A 17,586-nucleotide genomic window follows, 5' to 3' on the forward strand; every position below is an offset into this window, starting at 1 on the left:
CAGCAGAAATCTTAATGAGGACCCCTTGAGACTTAGCTTTGAGATATATCTGGATAGGATAAAACCCCATGAGAATAAGCAGAAATTGGCTGAGAGTTGTGAGGTGAGCAGTTCCTAGAGCTCACACAGGGCTGGGGATCCTTGGGTTTATTCCAGTCAGAGTGGAGCATCCTCATTGATCACTCTGAAAATTTAATACAGATGTTAAAAAAAATCCATCTTTAGTAGTGGAGTTCAATTATACCTAGAATAAGGGCTGCTGCAGCCATATCCAAAAAAAAAAGTAAAAACAAACCTCAAAAAAGAGCAAGATGAAATGCAGGTATCTTAAGTGCCTTCTAGAACAAAGGCCACTCACTAGGTTTCAATGGAGGACAAAAATGACTATGACTGACCATCACCACAGTAAAATTCACACATCCAACATCCAGCCAAAAATTATTAAGCATGTTAAGAAATAGAAAAATGAGACACATAATGAGGAGACAAACTAGGCGACAGAAACAGAACAATGAATGGTAGAGGTGATGAAATTAGAAGGCAAGGATATTAAAATAGCCGTTATAGTGTTATTCAATTATGTAAAGAAAACATGATGTTAATAGATAGAAGAAATTTAAAAAGAATAAACTAGATTATCTAGAAATAAAAACTAGAATATCTTGCATGAAAAATTCACCACACGGGATTAGATACTACAGACAAAAACTCTTAGTAAACTTTACTGCAAAAGAAAATATTAGTGAACTTTTGAAGACTATCAATAAAAACTACCTAACATGAAACACAGAGAGAGAAAGAGTGAAAAAATTTGAAATGCATTTCTGTGAGCTGTGAGACAACACTGAGCAGTGTAAAGGCTATATAATTTAAGGCCCAGAAATAAGGGGTGGCAGAGCGAATATCTGCAGGTAAAATGAAAAATTTGTCCAAATTTAAGAAAAATTTAAATATACAAAATCACAATGAACCCTAAGCAGGACAAATACAAAGAAAAATACACTGAGTATGCATGGGAAGAAATGTTCACAATATCAGAAATGAAAAAAAGGGGGGACATATCAATTTAAATTCTGCTAACATTAAAAGGACAGTAAGAGCATACTATAACCAGCTTTGAGTCAATATGTTGGAAAAATTAAATTAAATGAACAAATTGCTTAAACAGAAAAAAAAAAAACCCAGCTGACTCAAAAAGAAATAGAAATAGAAAATCTGAGTTAAATTCAATTTAAAATTCCAATTTAAAAATTGGAATTATAATTTTAAATGATTCCACAAAGAAATCCTCAGATCAGATGGCTTCACTGGTGAATTTTATCACTCTTTTAAGGAAAAATAATACCAGTCCTATGCAAACTGTTCCAGAAAATTATAGGAGAGTGGAGCATTCTTTAATTCATTTTATGAGGCCGGCATTTCCCTGATTTAAAATGATATTACAAGAAAAGTATAGACAAATATTTCTCGTGAATTTAGACACAAAATCCTGAACAAATATTAGCAAATTAATCCCGCAAATCTTTTAAAAGGGAGTATATCATAACCCTATAGGGCTTTTCCAGGAATGCACTGTTTAACTTGAATATCGATCATTATAATTCACCACATTAACAGAAAAAGAACCATCACACCATTCCAGAAAAAGCATTTGACAAAATTCCATTTTTGATAAAAACATCTCGGTAAACGAGCGATAAAAAGGAACATTCTCAATCCAATGAAAGGCACCTATAAAAAGTTACAGTTAACATCACACTTAAAATGAAAGACTTTTCTCCTCAGCATTAGGAATAAGGGAAGAATCAGTGTTCAATACTCCTATTCAACATTGTACTGAAGTGCAATAAAGCAAAATTTTAAAAAAGACATAGAGATTAAGGATGTAAAATTGTTTTAATTACCAAATGACATGATGATATAAGTGGAAGCTTCTAAGAATTCCACATAAAACTATTGGAAAGAAGTGAGTATAGAAGATTGCATAAGACAAAATTAATATAAAATTTATTGTATTTCTGTATACTAACAATTAACAATGGGAGGTATTTACAATTACAGTCAAAACCATAAAACACTTAGAATTTTATGAACTTCCAGACCTACACACTGAAAACTATAAAATATTTCTGAGAAGTCAAAGACCTAAATAAATGGAAGAGGATACTATGTTCATCAATTAGACTAATTAATGTAAGTTATTAATTCTCACTAAATTGATTTATAGATTCCATACAATCCTGTTCAAAATCCCAGCAGGCTTTATTTCAGGGAAATATTGACCATCTAATTCCAAATGTTACAGGAAAATGCAAAGGACCTAGAAGAGCCAAAACAACTTGATAAGAGGACAAAATTAAAATCCTTAAATTTGACTCCCATATTTCCAACAAATTTACAGTAATTAAGACAATCATATTGGAGAAAAGGAACACATAAAAATCAATGAAACAGAATAAATAGTTCAAAATAGACCATGTGTATTTGGTAATTTGATTTTAGTCATAATAATTTAAACAAAATAATGCAATGGGTAAAAAAGGAGACTTTTTAATAAATGGTGCTAGAAATAATTAGAAATATCTATACATAAGTAAGCAAACAAATACCCACTCTGACTTTAAACTATACAAGAAAACAACTCAGAATGAATCACAGACATGAGTGAAAGCTAATTATGAAACTCAGGATGAAAATATATTTTTTATTTTTACATAGCAATATTTTCACAGCTAGTTCAAAAAGTATCGATCATAACAGAAGAATGGATAAAATGAATCTAAAATCTACTGTTCAATAAACAGTATAAAAAGTAAAAACACAAGCCACAAACTTGGAAAAAAATATTTGATATATATACATGTATGTCTGATAAAAGAGTTATATTCAGAATATATAAAGAACTCTTATGACTCTATAATAAAATGTAAAGCGATCCAAATGGGCAAGCTACTTAAACAGATATTTTACAAAAGAAGATACAGAAATGGCCTCTAAATACATGAAAAGATGCTTAACATAATTAGTCCCTAATAAGCATTAGGGAAATGCATATTAAAATCATAACGAGTACCATTAGAAGCCTATCTAAAGAGCTACAATTAAACTGAGTGACAATATCAAGTGTTTGTGGAGATATGAAACCACTAGATCTATGATATATTGCTAGACATTGCTGGAAGTGTAAAATGGTAAAATCACTTTGTAAAGCATTTTAAGCAGTTTCTTGTAAGATTAAATATGCATTTTCTATGTGACCCAGCAATTTCACTCAAAACAAATGAAACATGCCCACACAGAAGCTTATACTTACATGTTCATAGTAACTTTTATTGTTCAAATAATAATAGTCTGCATCTTGAATGAACACAAACGTCTATGCCCCGTTGAGTGGATACAGACATTCTGGTATATTCAGGTAATAGAACACTACTCACTGTGGTAGGCAACTTCTAAACTAGCTCCTTCTGATCTCAGCTTCCTGGTATTCACTACATTGTGTAATCCCCTCCTGTTGAGTAATTTCTTTCTAATCAATAAAATATCCCATTGCTAAGGTGATGTCATTTCTGTAGCTACATTACTAGAGATTGCAGCATCTTGCTAGCGGATTCTCTCCCTTGCTGGTTTTGATGAAGTAAATTGACACCTTGGGGAGTGCCACATGGCAACAAACTGAGGGTGAAATCTAGCTAATAGCTACGTAATTATCTCAGGCCATCAATCCAACTACCCAAGTGCAACTGAATCCTGCCAACTGTTATGTTAAGTGAGGCTGGAACCAGACCCATCCCGAGTTGACTTTCAGATGAGACCTCGGTCTTGACTGCTTCCTTGTTTACAGGTTTACCTACAACTTTAAATCAAAGAACTTACATAAACCATGCCCAGATTTCTGACCCACAGAAACTATGAGGTAATAAATATGTGTTGTCTTAAGACATTTAATTATTGTCGATTTGTTAGGAAGTTATAACAAATATACTCACCAATATAAAGGAAAAATCTAATGATATATACAGTATATGTTTTCTCTTGGTGTGTAACAAATCACCACAAACTTAGCAGGTTCAAATAATGTTCACTTATTAATTCACCGCTCTACAGGTGAGAAATCTGAACATGGCATAGCTGAGTTCTCTGTTCGTATCTCACCAGGCTGAATTTAAGGTATTGGCCAGGGTCGTGATCTCATCTGAGGCTCAGGGTCCTCCTCTAAGGTCATCTGGCTGTTGACAGAATTCAATTCTTTATGATAATAAGACTGAGGTCTTAGCTTTTTTGCTGGCTGTCAATTTAGAGGTAACCTGGTGTTCCCTAACATCTGGCTTTCTCTATCACGTGGAAGTTTTCTTTTAAAAGCCAACAGAATTTTGTCTATGCTTCAAATATCTCTTAATTTTTTTTCTAAAGACTCACCTGCGTAGGTCACTCACTTAACTCAAGCTCACCCAGGAAAATTTTTCTAACTTAAAATAAACTTATTAGGGACTTTAATTACACTAGAAAAATCCCTTTACAATAGCACCTAGATTAGTGTTCAGTGGAAAACTGAGAGAAAATTATATATACCAGGAGGCAAGAATTTTAGGAACCACCTTAAAATTCTGTCTGCCATATCAACGGTATGGACAAATTTCAGAAATAGTGTGCTGAGAGAAACAAGCCAAAGTTAAAGAGGACACACTACATTATTTCATTTATTTGTATCTCTAGGAAAGACAAATATGATCCATGGTAATAAAAAGCAGATCAATTGTTGCCAGAATCCAGGGGTGGGGCATTGGCTGGAAAGAACACAAGAGACTATTCCGGAATGAGGGGATCATTATGTATCTTGATATTGATGCCGGTTATACATGCACGTAAGTTTGTCAGAACTCATCAAATTGTACACTTTAAATGTGTGCATTATTTATTATTATATACAAAGTGTACCCCAATAAAGATCATTGAACATAAATTCAGCCAGTCACATGACCTTTGCCTTACTATCACCTTCTAAATGTTACACAAGAACATCTAATTGACCAAAGCTAATCTCACCCAAAGTAGTTTAGCAAATGCAATTTTAGTTTTAGGTTCCATGTTTCATAGTAAAGGAATGTATACTCAAAGGTAGATGGTACAGATGTTGAGTTAAGCCAGGTCCCTCAGTTCAAGGTATTTCTTTTCATTGCTTCAGTAAATTCAGTAGGTCAGAATGAATGAATCAAATATACATACACATATGTGCACACATGCATATACACACAGACACACACCCACCCCCACCTTGGGCAAACATTATGTTGAAAGACAGTGAACTGTAGTTCATAAAAAGAAACATAATACCATATATAATCATAGCTGAACATAATAGAGAGTTCTTCTTGTTAATATATACAGTAGTTCTAATCCTCTTCTTATTGTACCTCCTCTAAGATAAGAGGCAGCAGGCCAGATTTCTAGTCCTGAAATTCACTAACCAGAGCTATCACCTCTGTATTAAATACCACTGAGGAGATAATCACTTCCTGTTTTAAAGTTGTGTTCCAGTTTTGATACTTAGGGTTGGAACTTATTTTAGAATCATATAATTCTTAATAGGAAAAAAAAAATGGAGTGGTACAAAGATCTTGTAGAAATCTTTAAAATAATGAATTTTCCATTTTGTTTTTGGATCAGCTAAATTTATAGGGCAGGGATTTCTTCAGTGATCTCTATTTGAATAATGGGGTGGAGTGAGCAGGGCATGAATCAAGCCCAAATATTCCCCTGGGATTAAATGAGGGGTGTTTTCCAGTCACAAGCATGTGTACTTGGTTATAAAAATAAAACAGAATATACAAATTAATGAAAATTTTTCAGCACATCTGGGAAGGATTTTCAGATGCTGAGTTGCAGGAGCATACCACTTGAGAACCACTGACACAATAAATTATATAAATAGGACGAAGAGCAAGATTTAAGGAAACTGTCCAGTGTTCATTGATTGTGCTTTTGCAGCATGTTTCATACCAAGAAAGAAATAAAATTTAATTAGAACAATATTATGTGAGGGATGTTGCTCATATGATTTTTGCCAAACCTAGGCATACAAACTGTAATTGCATTTATCAGTTGATGTCCACAGAAATTATATCTCTACCTAAGACAACTTTTCTGGATTCTTTAACCCTAGGTTTCAGGAAAAACCAACAAAGAAATCAACAAAATGATCAGACACCATTTTTCATCCAGGAAAATCCCTTGTACCATGGGCTGAGATGGAATTGTTTCAGCAGAGTGGTTTTAGCTACACGAGTTTTATTAGATTTGAAAAGTCATGATCTACCATTTTCCTGGGGAAGAAAAAATGTATTAGGACTACGTTTAGTTCCAAGAAATCTCAACAATGAGTTAAATCAGTAAAAGATTTATCTGTCTCTTGCAACAAGCTCATGAATAGGAAGATCAAGATTAGTACTCTAGCTCAAATGTCATCAAGGTCCAGATTTCTTCTGTATTACAATTGAAACCAACTCTAAAATGTGGCTTTAATTTTCACAATTGTGGGATGATCGTTCCTCCAGGCATCCATCTGGGAGGAAGGCAAAGGAACTAAGACAGGGGCCCCCAAACCCTGGGCTGCAAACCATTACTGGTCTGTGGCCTGTTAGGAACTGGGCTGCACAGCAGGAGGCGAGCAGTGGAACCAGCGAGCACTACTGCCTGAGCTCTGCCTCCTGTCAGATCAGCAGTGGCATTAGATTCTCATAGGAGCACGAACCCTATTGTGAACTGCACATGTAAGGTATCTAGGTTGCATGCTCCTTATGAGAATCTAAGGCCTGATGATATCTGAGGTGAAACAGTTTCATCCCAAAACCATCCCCCAGCACCCTCCTGGTCCATGGAAAAAACTGTCTTCCACAAACTGGTCTCTTGGTGCCAAAAAGGTTGGGGACCAGTGAACTAAGGGACAAATCCAGTCAGTTTATCTTTCTATAACGCTTTCCTTGAAGCCCCAACCACAGTCTTCCGTCAATTTTAATGTTGGCCAGACTGGGATTACATGGGTACCTTTATTTGCATTGGAAGCTACTGAAGGAAGGTTTTTAACTTGATACATTTCTAGTTAATTGGCACAGCCATTAAGTAAGAAAAGGGAGCCAGACACGGTGGCTCATGCCTGTAATCCCAGCACTTTGGGAGGCTGAGGCAGGTGGATCACCTGAGGTCAGGAGTTCAAGACCAGCCTGGCCAACATGGCAAAACCCCACTGCTACTAAAAATACAAAAATTAGCTGGGCGTGGTGGCAGGAGCCTGTAATCCCAGCTACTCGGGAGGCTGAGGCACGAGAATTGCTTGAACCTGGGAGGCAGAGGATGCAGTAAGCCGAGATCGTGCCATTGCATTTCAGCCTGGGGGACAGAGCGAGACTCTGTTCCAAAAAAAAAAAAAAAAAAAAAAAAGAAAAAAAAAAAGAAAGAAAGAAAAGGGATGTGGATATTGGAAAGGCATCAGTCAGTGTCTGTTATAGCTAGTGACTATTATAAACAAGATCTGCTATCCTATCACAACCTTCTCCCACCTACTCTTCAAATTACATACACACACATACACACACACACGCCACTTTATTCTGCTCACTTACATTCAGCTTCTATAAATATCCTCAGTAGATTCATTTCATGAAAAGATAAACTTTTTTGAGGAATATAACAATATAGATGTTATTTACCCAAGTTTCTATGTGTCTAAATCTGAGACACATAAGTACTGAGAAGTTCTGAGACTTCAATAATTTATTTAGTTAAGATTGAAATGAAATGAATTTCTGAATGTCCTCACTAGCTTTGCAGACTTTTCCCAGAGTTGATCAAAAGTCAATGTTCAATTGAACGTATCTGAGTCAATAAACATTTGTTGAGCATCAACAATCTGCCAGGTCTGTGCTAAAGTTACCAAGAAGAGTAAGACTAAATGTCTCCCTTTGGGAGAACCTGGTACAAAAAAACAGGCATGTGAACACATAACTACAATAGAGGAAGATGTGAGCACAAGTTAGATGGTGTCACAGTGGAAGAATACTTAATTCTACAGGGAGAGAAAGGCAGGAAAAACTTCTCTGAAGACTTGATATCCGAGTTGAATTTGTCCCCGTGTTTGTTGATTCTAGTGCATTTTCCACAACCTACAAATGAAAATTAAAAAGTGGCAATAAGAAACGTACTTACAATAATATTTTAAAATATATTTTTGAATAAGAATACAACACAAAGTATGGATCTGAATATTAATGAAATATTTGGACTACTGCTTTAGCTTACCCAGAATGCATTCTGTTATTTTCACAGTTTATTGTAACTTCATAAATACAGAACAACTCACAATATGTTTGTGCCTACTGAAAAGCAAACAGCAAAGTATCTAATAATCCAAGAAATTGTTGTTTACAAAATATGCTAGACATTTTCACAATGATCTTCAGAAATATTTAAATTCTTATTTGTTTCCTATACTCATTATTTGAGCATAAGAGAGATTAAATATTTTTAACTATCTCTACCACATGATCATGGTCTAAACTATAAAAGTGTGTTGTGGCAGTATACTGGAATCTCTTGATGATCAAGCTACATATTCCTGAAGGTATATACACCCACTTCAGAGTTTCATGGGGTGGAATTTCATGGCAGTCCTTAATGACTGTAAATTAGGATGCTTCCTTCTCTTTCAATGATTCATTTTTTTCATCACCATTTTAACTCAAGACACCTTGCCCAAGACTCAATTCTGTTCTGCCTAGAAAAATGTACCAAAGTGTTTTCAAATATTCTATTCTTTTAATTCTCACAATATCCCCCAAAATGTCCCATTTTATGTGGGTTTCGTGAAACCAAGACATTTGGCTAAAGTCACAGATCTTGATTTTCCCACCTTAATTCCAGTTCTCTTTCCGATACCTCCCACAAGTCTTCACTAGGTCAGCAAGGGGCAGGGGGTATACTATAGGGTACACTGTATGGTACGGTCAATTTTGGTACAGTCAATTGACTGTATGGTACAGCTAAGTTTTAATTGCTAGTGTAGCAGGACAAGCCACAGACAAAACCCCTCAGACACTGAGTTAAAGAAGGAAGGGCTTTATTCGGCCGGGAGCTTCGGCAAGACTCATGTCTCCAACAACTGAGTTCCCTGAGTGAGCAGTTCCTGTCCCTTTTAAGGGCTCACAACTCTAAGGGGGTCCACGTGAGAGGGTCATGATCAATTGAGCAAGCAGGGGGTACGTGACTGGGGGCTGCTTGCACCGGTAATTAGAATGGAACAGAGCAGGACAGGGATTTTCACAGTGCTTTTCTATACAACGTCTGTAATTTATAGATAACAGAACCAATTAGGTCAGGGGTTGATCTTTAACTACCAGGCCCAGGGTGTGGTGCTGGGCTGCCTGCCTGTGGATTTCATTTCTGTCTTTTAGTTTTTACTTGTTTTTTCTTTGGAGGCAGAAATTCAGCATAAGACAATATGAGGGGTGGTCTCCTCCCTTACTAAAACAACAGGTATTTTCTGTTATTTCACCTAAGAAAGTTCTACTCGGTATTCTCTAAAGTGATTTGCTGCTCAATTAATCTTCCACTTCATAAGCCTGCATTTGCTGAGCTTCCTTCTTCAGCCAGGCTCCTCAGGAGTTCCTAATGTTTAAGTATAGTATGCATTTCAATAATCCAGGAGTCTCTATTAAGCACCTACTTATGTTTCCAGCGCTCTGCTAAGAAAAAGGCGACAAGAAAACTTTCTGTTTCTGCCTTCTAGAATGATTACAGTTTATTTCATTGTTAATATAAGCATCATAATGGCAGGGACTTAAGTAAACCGTTAAGTTTACTTAAGCCTAGCTTGCTTAACCCTTAAGCCTAGAACAGTATCTGACATTTAATAGTTTTTAAATAAGCAAATGCAGGTATATATGTAATATGCAAGTGGAATTTTAAGACCAGACAGTATATGATGGGTGTAACGGTGAAGAAGCAAATATAGCCAGTATGCTGTAGAGTGTAAAATTCTATGCCCAGTCACCCAAAGATTATTCATACAGGTATTAGGGACATTACTGGGACAACTAACAATTCCTGGCAGGCATCATAGCCATAGTGGAGAAAAGCCATAGCTCTTCTGGGCTGCGGTATAGCAAGAATTTTTACATAAATTTTTAGCTATTTAAAAACTTTAGAACACTTTTTTTCAAACAATAATATGTGCTCACAGGCATGAAAGTAACAACACCTGAGACTGATCCATTTATAAACATGATGATAACATCTGAGTAAGTGGAGTTAGAAGAGAATTAGGCCCTCAGAAAAGGAAAATAAGAACTTCTAGTCAAATAAAAAGAGAGTAGATTAGAAATAACAGAGACTATTATCTTAGCTAAAATTGGTGCAAGTTTCTGGGCTTGGGTTAATGTGAACTAAACTAAATCTGATAGCACATCAATTAAAGTTATGTTAAGTTTGAGTACATACTGCAAGTTTTATAAGAACTGTTTGTTATTTTCATTTACCAGTATAGGTTTAATCATTCTCAACCAATTATCTTTGTCTTCAAAATACGAGCCTTTATGTGTGTTTATACAGACACGATTTTAGTTTAGACAAACCTTGCCTGGCTATCACGTGAAGGCACCTTTCTCAGAATGTTGCCTCAAAAGCTATAACATTAACTAAAATTTACTGAGCATTTTCCTTATTCAGGCAGAAAAAGAAACTGAGGTACAGAGGGTTTGCCCAAGGCCACATAATCAGCAAGTGGTGGGTTAGATCTGAACTCAGGAAGTCTGACTTCATAGCTGATGCTCTAAACAATTAAACAGTGTCTGTCTTGGTCTACTGCTTGGGATGCAAATACAGTCAAAATTCAATTTGTACAAATGTGTTTTACCTTCGTGATGAAATTTCTATAACATGAGTTTAATTCTAGAATGATATCCCCTTGCTATGTTATATGAACTATTTTGTATCTCACAATGGCATCAGTTGCCTATCTAGGAAATATGATTTAAATACTAGTCTGAAATCAACAAGATGGTAAATCTAAGGAGTTGGGGGGGGGAGCAAGTATATATGATAATTTTAAACTCCACCCTGAAGAAGATATAATGGAAGTTGAACTAATAAAAATCCAGTTGACTTGATCTTTTAATTTTCCAGGAAAACAATCAAGAAAAGTGAGAACCTGACAATAGACATCCATGCAGAGGGGGCATAAAATTGCAAAACTAAAAACCCAGTTAAATAGGATGAGTTCCTGAGAGAAGTAAAAACTCTAGTGAAATAGCAATTAAAAAGGTATGAGGAAAGTATACTGGGGTAATGAGATAGAAGATTTTAGGAAGTCCTCAACCAAGATATTCTCCAGGCTTTGACCTTTCTTGTCAACCATTTGAAAACTGTCATGCAAGAGAATCACCTTGTTAAAATACAAATTGCTGGCCATCATCCCCAGATTTTCTGATTCAATGGATCTGAGGTTTGGCCCAAGACTTTACATCGCTAACAATTTCCCAGGTGGCAATACTGCTGGTACAGGGACGACACTTTAAGAATCACTGCTTTAGAGTAATTGTTCTCAATACATATACAACCATCAGAAGGAGTATTCTCTAAAATGTCTACATTGTCAAGATTATGCCTTTATAATTAGTACCAAAGTATAGGCCAGAAAGAAAGGCTGGAGTTACTAAATCCACCTGAACAATTGCAGAAAAAAAGAAAAAAAAAATCTACCCAAAGGCATGACCAACTCTAGGAGCAAAAAGCAATCTGTTTGTTGAGGACCCCTCAACCAACATATTAAAAGGATACTTAACTAGACTACAGACTCTCACCACCCTGTTTACTCTTAGCTAACACTCTCATCAATAAACTAGTGAGAGAGAACCCGCCCCCACATTTACTGCAATTATAGGTAAAACATATAGATCAGTTACAATTACTCAGACTTTATCCCATATGCAATGGTGAGTCCTGGAGACTTTTAAGCAGGAACATGATCTATTAGACCTGAATCTTAGGAAATAAAAATAAATATCAAGTCTTCTCCAGTTGAAAATAATACCCAATTCAGACTAGCTTCAGCAAAATGAGAAGTATATTATCTTGGATACCAGTAGTAACTTAGAAAATTCATTCGTAGTTTTATCTACCTGCTCAAAAAATACTACGAAGAATTTCCCAAATTTGTCTAGTGTTCCTGAGTCTGACTCTGATTTGCCATGCTCTAGTCTCCTGTCAGCCTGAACCAATCCCTATGGCCTGGGGCATACGCTACTCTCACTGACTGGAACAGGTCAAGCGCCCTCCTTTACAGCCAAGGGTAGGCTAGTTCCACCCAAACCACGTGGAGAAAAGCGAGAGCACAGAGAGGTGGGTTCCACAGGGAAAAAGAGAATAAGTGGTAAAAATAAGGGTTGCTAATGTCACAATCCTTGCGATAAACATGTTTAAGTCTGTGTGTTTAACCCAACTTACGCCATGCTGGTTTGACCATGGACTCCTTACGAATGATCACTTGAACATTGTTGCTGCATGGATTACGGTGTGGGACCTTGCTCGAGATATACTGACATGCCACGAGATACCAACCCCTTAGTTTCAGGAAATTGGAAGGTTGAGTTGGTCAGAGCCAAAGATCCAGTCACCTTGGAACCTGATCGGCCCTGCCCACAGTCCCAATTCTCCTCTAGTTTACCCTATGTCTTAGTCTGTTCAGATTGCTATACCATAGACTGGGTGGCTTAAAAACAACACAATATTTTCCTCCTAGTTCTGGAGGTTGGAAAGTCCAAGATCAAGGGACGATAGGTTCCAAGTTTCCTGAGGGCCCGCTTCTTTAGAAATAGCTGTCTTCTCACTGAAATATCATACGGCAGAAGGAGCAAGGAGCCTCTTTTAGGCCACCTTTATAAGGGCACTTACTCCATTGACAAGCACTCCACCAATATGATTCAACTGCCTTCCAAAGGCCCCACCTTCTCATCCCATTACCTTGGGGGTTATCTTTACCTCCAAGGGGGTACAAAAATATTCGGACTATAGCACCCCAGGATCACATAGTTATCTTTTTGTTTTTTCATATGTCTGGACATGAAAGAGTTTGGAAAACATTGCTCTAGCAAACAAAGTAACACAGGTCACGTATTTTCCAATTACTCCTATAATTATCCCAGTGGAAAGAGCTTCTTGGTATTTCAAAGTCAAAATCATGTGTATACAACTAGCAGCCTTAACTGTTATGCTGTTACCCAAGTAAGGTAGATCATAAATCTCTTATAAAAGTGGCTTACACTTTCTCAAAAGGAGAAGGAGAAAAAGGAAAGTGAATAGAGATGACGGAGAAAGGATAATCGGTCTCCCTCACTAGTGCCTCAGGTACTTGAGTGATTGAGAGCTGCTTGTTTCTACTTTGCATACAACTTGCTTGAGGTCAAGTTTCAATGGCTACCAAAGGCTTGCCAAACACCACCTTCAAAACAGACCTAAACAGAGGTTCCTCCAAAATAGTTATGCCAGCCTTCACAACAGTAACTCAGAAGTAATTCTTTCCTTGAAAACCCCAAGCTAAAAATGATAAGAACTCTATACCTCTCAATTCTCTATTATGAACAGTGCAGGGAATAAATGCTCTGGGACTGAATTTGATGTAGTTATGGTACAATTGTTTAGTTAGTTTTAAGGACATGGATTTAACTCAAGCTCAGAAATCAGCTTGTCATCTTCCCCTGGCTCCATAAAAGCCTGAGCAGAGTATATCATCCACTGGTTTGAGACAATTCTGGCAAGAGTCCAGTGAGAAAATATTGCATGCCAGGTTCATGTGCAGTTATCTACAATGTTTCAACCAAAATTCTCTGAATTAAAAAAAAAAAAAAATGGGAGGGGACTCATAAAATGATAACCAACACCACATTTAGAAGAAATTTTAGCTTTCAAGAGCCTCATTGCGGAATCACACAAAAATGATTTTAAAAGCCAAGTCTGGGAATGAGACATACAGTTCTGGGTCTTCAACAAATTCTGACAAGATTTCACACACTGTCAGAGAGGTTCTTTTTTGTTGCCCAGCTTCCCTGCAGTGGGAGAGGGGACAGAGCCAATGCCCCAACCTCCCTGCACTTGGGGAGCCACTTTGACCCAATTCCAGAAGCCCAAGGGCTGTCCTTAATTAGCATTGTAATTTATATTGCACAATTATGCAAATTGGGTACATAAACAAAATTATCCTTTCAGTTTGGCTTTGCTACCCGAGAAATGCAAAGCCAGTTAAAGATAAGAATAAAGAAAACAGAATACATTTGCTTTAATGCAATGCACCATTTCCTCATTTATCCTTTCTTTTGTTTTACTCTTTCACTTTGCACTTGGGGTTTTTAAAAATTTTTTCTTTTCCCTTATTTTTTTTTTCTTCCTTTTATGCTTTTCTCCCCTTTATATATACTTGGCTCTTTTTCCTTGAGAAATTTTCCATCTCATTAATTCTCCTGCAGCAATTCATAACTCTTTGGGGGCACTCCTTTGTTTTTTGATATGACTACTACCTGACTGTCTATAGTTTCCCTTTTTTTTTCCCCTTCCCAGATTCTCTCCTTTCTACTGGCATCCTTTTCCATTTTACTCCATTTTCCTCAGTCAGGTTGACTTGCTTTTATACCTGTGTGATGCTCCTTGCCAGATATCTAGCAAATGCCCCCAGGATCCAATCATTTTTTTTCCTAAGAAAGCTGAAAATAAGCATGGCAAATAACAGAGCTTGGAAGATAGGAAACTTTAAAATACAAAGCCCAGTGAAATCTACCTGGAAGCCAATGCCTAGAGGCAAGAGACAGTAATTCAAATAAGTGTTACTATCAGGTAATCAATCAATGAATTCAGCATAACAAAGATCACTTTCCAACGCTGGAAAGTTATTCATATTTCAATTGAGCTAGCCCTTTTAAACAGCCTTAAAATTGTATAAAAGATAAGAAAATTTAAAATATGGAAAACTGGTAGAAAATAAACCTAGATAAAGCTGGTTTTGGAAGAGCAGTGGCTACTGTGATTGACAGTGGGGGGACTGACTGTTAAGGGGATTTATAGCAGAAGTACTTGAACAGAATTGTGAAGAGAATAGAACTGTGCATTGCTTTATCTGCCCAGAACCACAGCTCCCATGGGAAACACTCCACTTCATTCTACAATCTTCTGGCTGCAACAAAAGCTGTCAAATTAAAACATAACCCAAAGGGTACCTAACCCAACTTGAGAAAATCATAGCATCCTCCCTTTGGCTATAACTTTTTCCACATGAATAACATTCAAATGCCTTGCAGAGCCTCCTATACATAACTTTAGTCCCTATCTGCCTCCCTGCCTCTAACTTATTTCCTACATTTTTCCCATTTGCTTACTAGGTTCTAGCCATCCTGGCTGCCTAATATTCTCAGCTCATTGCGTTTGTACCCTTCATCCTCTCTGCCTGCCATCATTTTCCTGATTTTTTGACGGCTGTTTTTTTCCTGTCAGCTGGGTCTCTATTTAGATGTTATCTCAGATAACTATTCTCTTATATATCTAATATTGACCTCCACTCCTCCACCCCATCAATCATTTGCTTTATATTACCTTGTTTTAACATAGTACTATTTGAAATTAGCTTATGTATTTCTCTTATATATGTATTTGCCTCTTGGATATTTATTATATATTTTAACTTACTTATTCCCTGTCTCTCTCTATAGAATATAAGATCTTGTTTGTCTGGTTCACTGCTGGATTCACAGTACTACAGACAGTGTCAGACATATAAAACATTTTCAAAATATTCTTGATTTAAGAAAATGAATAGATAATAGTTTTAGAATGCACAATGACCTAAACCTAGCCAAAGTGTTCCATCCCCACAATTAGTGTTGTTTGTGATTAGAAAAAAAAAAGTCAAGCAGTCAAGCATCTCTTTTTGGGCATTGAATATTTGGACTAAAAGATAGAAAGCTCACAGTAACTATGGTTTCCACTAAGTGGACTAAGTGAGTAAGACACTGCGGGGCGGGGGTGGGGGTGGGGGTAGAGCGGGGGTGGAGGGAATTGGTGGAGTGTGGTGGAAGGTGGTCAGGTGGCTGGGGCAGAGGTGGAAACAAAGTTTGGTCAGTCTTTATTCCCTGGTTTCTGCTATTCCTGAGGCCCAGCTGCATTCCTGTACTTGGTTTCTATGAAACCCCTCATAGAAAGGGGGAAGTACCTTCCTATGATTTCTGCTTTTTCTTAAACTGATATAAATGGGTTTTTAACCTTTTGTAATCCATAAAAGTAACACATAACAACATGAAACAACATTATAACGTTAGGATTAGGAAGTTAATATCGAGGACAAAATTAGAATTTGAATCAAGGTTCTGCTATTTATTAATCTGTGCCATGGAGGACCAATTTATTAATTTATTAATCTCTTCAAAGTTTATCTTCTTTATTTAAAAAACAGCAATAATAGAACCTATCTGATAAAGGCATTAGAAGGGTCAAATGTAATTATATATGCAGAGTTCTTAAAACGCCTGAATATATAGTAAGTTCTTAACTATGGAATTTTAATGTTACAGCCTGGCCAAAGGGTAAAAGTCTGCCTTAAATTGGTATTTCAAACCTACCCTCATTGATGTGTCTTATTTTCTGTGGCACATTCTGCATTCCCATTTGTTTTAGAATATTTCCTAGACTCCTGTTATGTTCAGTATGTATTGAGAGTTGGGCTTTATACCTTATTCCATGAAAATTTATGCATATCTCATTTTTGATGTATTGTTTTTTGCTAGATGTCCACAATAGGGCATTTATGAACAAATAAAATACTTGGTGCTGTGAAATTGGGGACATGATGATATGGACTGATCCTCTTCAAGTGTAGCTTGGTAAGTGCCAGGCAGGTATCCCATTCTGTGAAGAGAAGAGTAAATTCACACGTTGAGATCCTGTAAAACAAACAGCCGAAGGTTGCCCCTCCTACTTCTCTTGGTAATGGTCCTCACTGCCTATTCTAAAATGTAGGTTGTTACAATAAGAACAAAGAGCTGTACATGAACATGAACCTGGAGAGGGGCTTGGACTCGATCAACCTTTGTGGATGAGGTGTGAGACACCACTTTGCTGCTCCATGGTAAAGGCCTATAGCCTAATGTCTAGTCTGCAAACATTCTGTAAGTGAGGTCCACTCCCACCACATTAATAAGCAAGATGTGTCACAACAATGGGGTATGGTGGTGGGGGTGTTTGTGGGGAACAGGCATGTCCCAAGACCAATCAGACTAAAATCCAAGGAGCAATGAAGGATAGGATAAGCAAATGTAGCAGAGAGCAAACACAGCTTTTTAGCTACCATGTATTTCCTAAAAATGTAGAAGTTTTCAAAATGTAATTTTATAAAATAAAGTCAAAAGTATACAAGTAAAAAATTTCTAAAACCTACATGAAATTTAATAATTAATATCGATTTTAAAATTGTTGATATGTTTTAATATGTTCCCTCTCCTTAACCAAAATTGTAAATGAGATTTTGCTTAGTGACAGAATAAGATCTCTACTGGGCTT

General features: G+C 36.6%; 1 protein-coding gene across 11 annotated transcripts in view; it reads right to left on the reverse strand.

Moving 5' to 3' along the window:
• Nucleotides 1-1,988: 1,988 nt before the first annotated feature.
• The window catches only part of LOC114676844 (uncharacterized), a 451,137-nt gene continuing 435,539 nt past the window's right edge, over nucleotides 1,989-17,586 (reverse strand). For 4 of the 11 annotated variants that reach the window (XR_003727931.2, XM_077997952.1, XM_077997951.1 and 1 more), the window contains one exon: nucleotides 9,101-16,935. The gene's annotated coding sequence lies outside the window, so the exon portion shown is untranslated. Of the gene's footprint in view, nucleotides 8,160-9,100; nucleotides 16,936-17,586 lie in introns of those variants that run through there. The other 7 variants (XM_077997958.1, XM_077997955.1, XM_077997961.1 and 4 more) reach the window with 5 other exon arrangements.

This window comes from Macaca mulatta, chromosome 3 (genome assembly GCF_049350105.2).
Source record: "Macaca mulatta isolate MMU2019108-1 chromosome 3, T2T-MMU8v2.0, whole genome shotgun sequence".
Lineage (NCBI taxonomy): Eukaryota > Metazoa > Chordata > Mammalia > Primates > Cercopithecidae > Macaca > Macaca mulatta.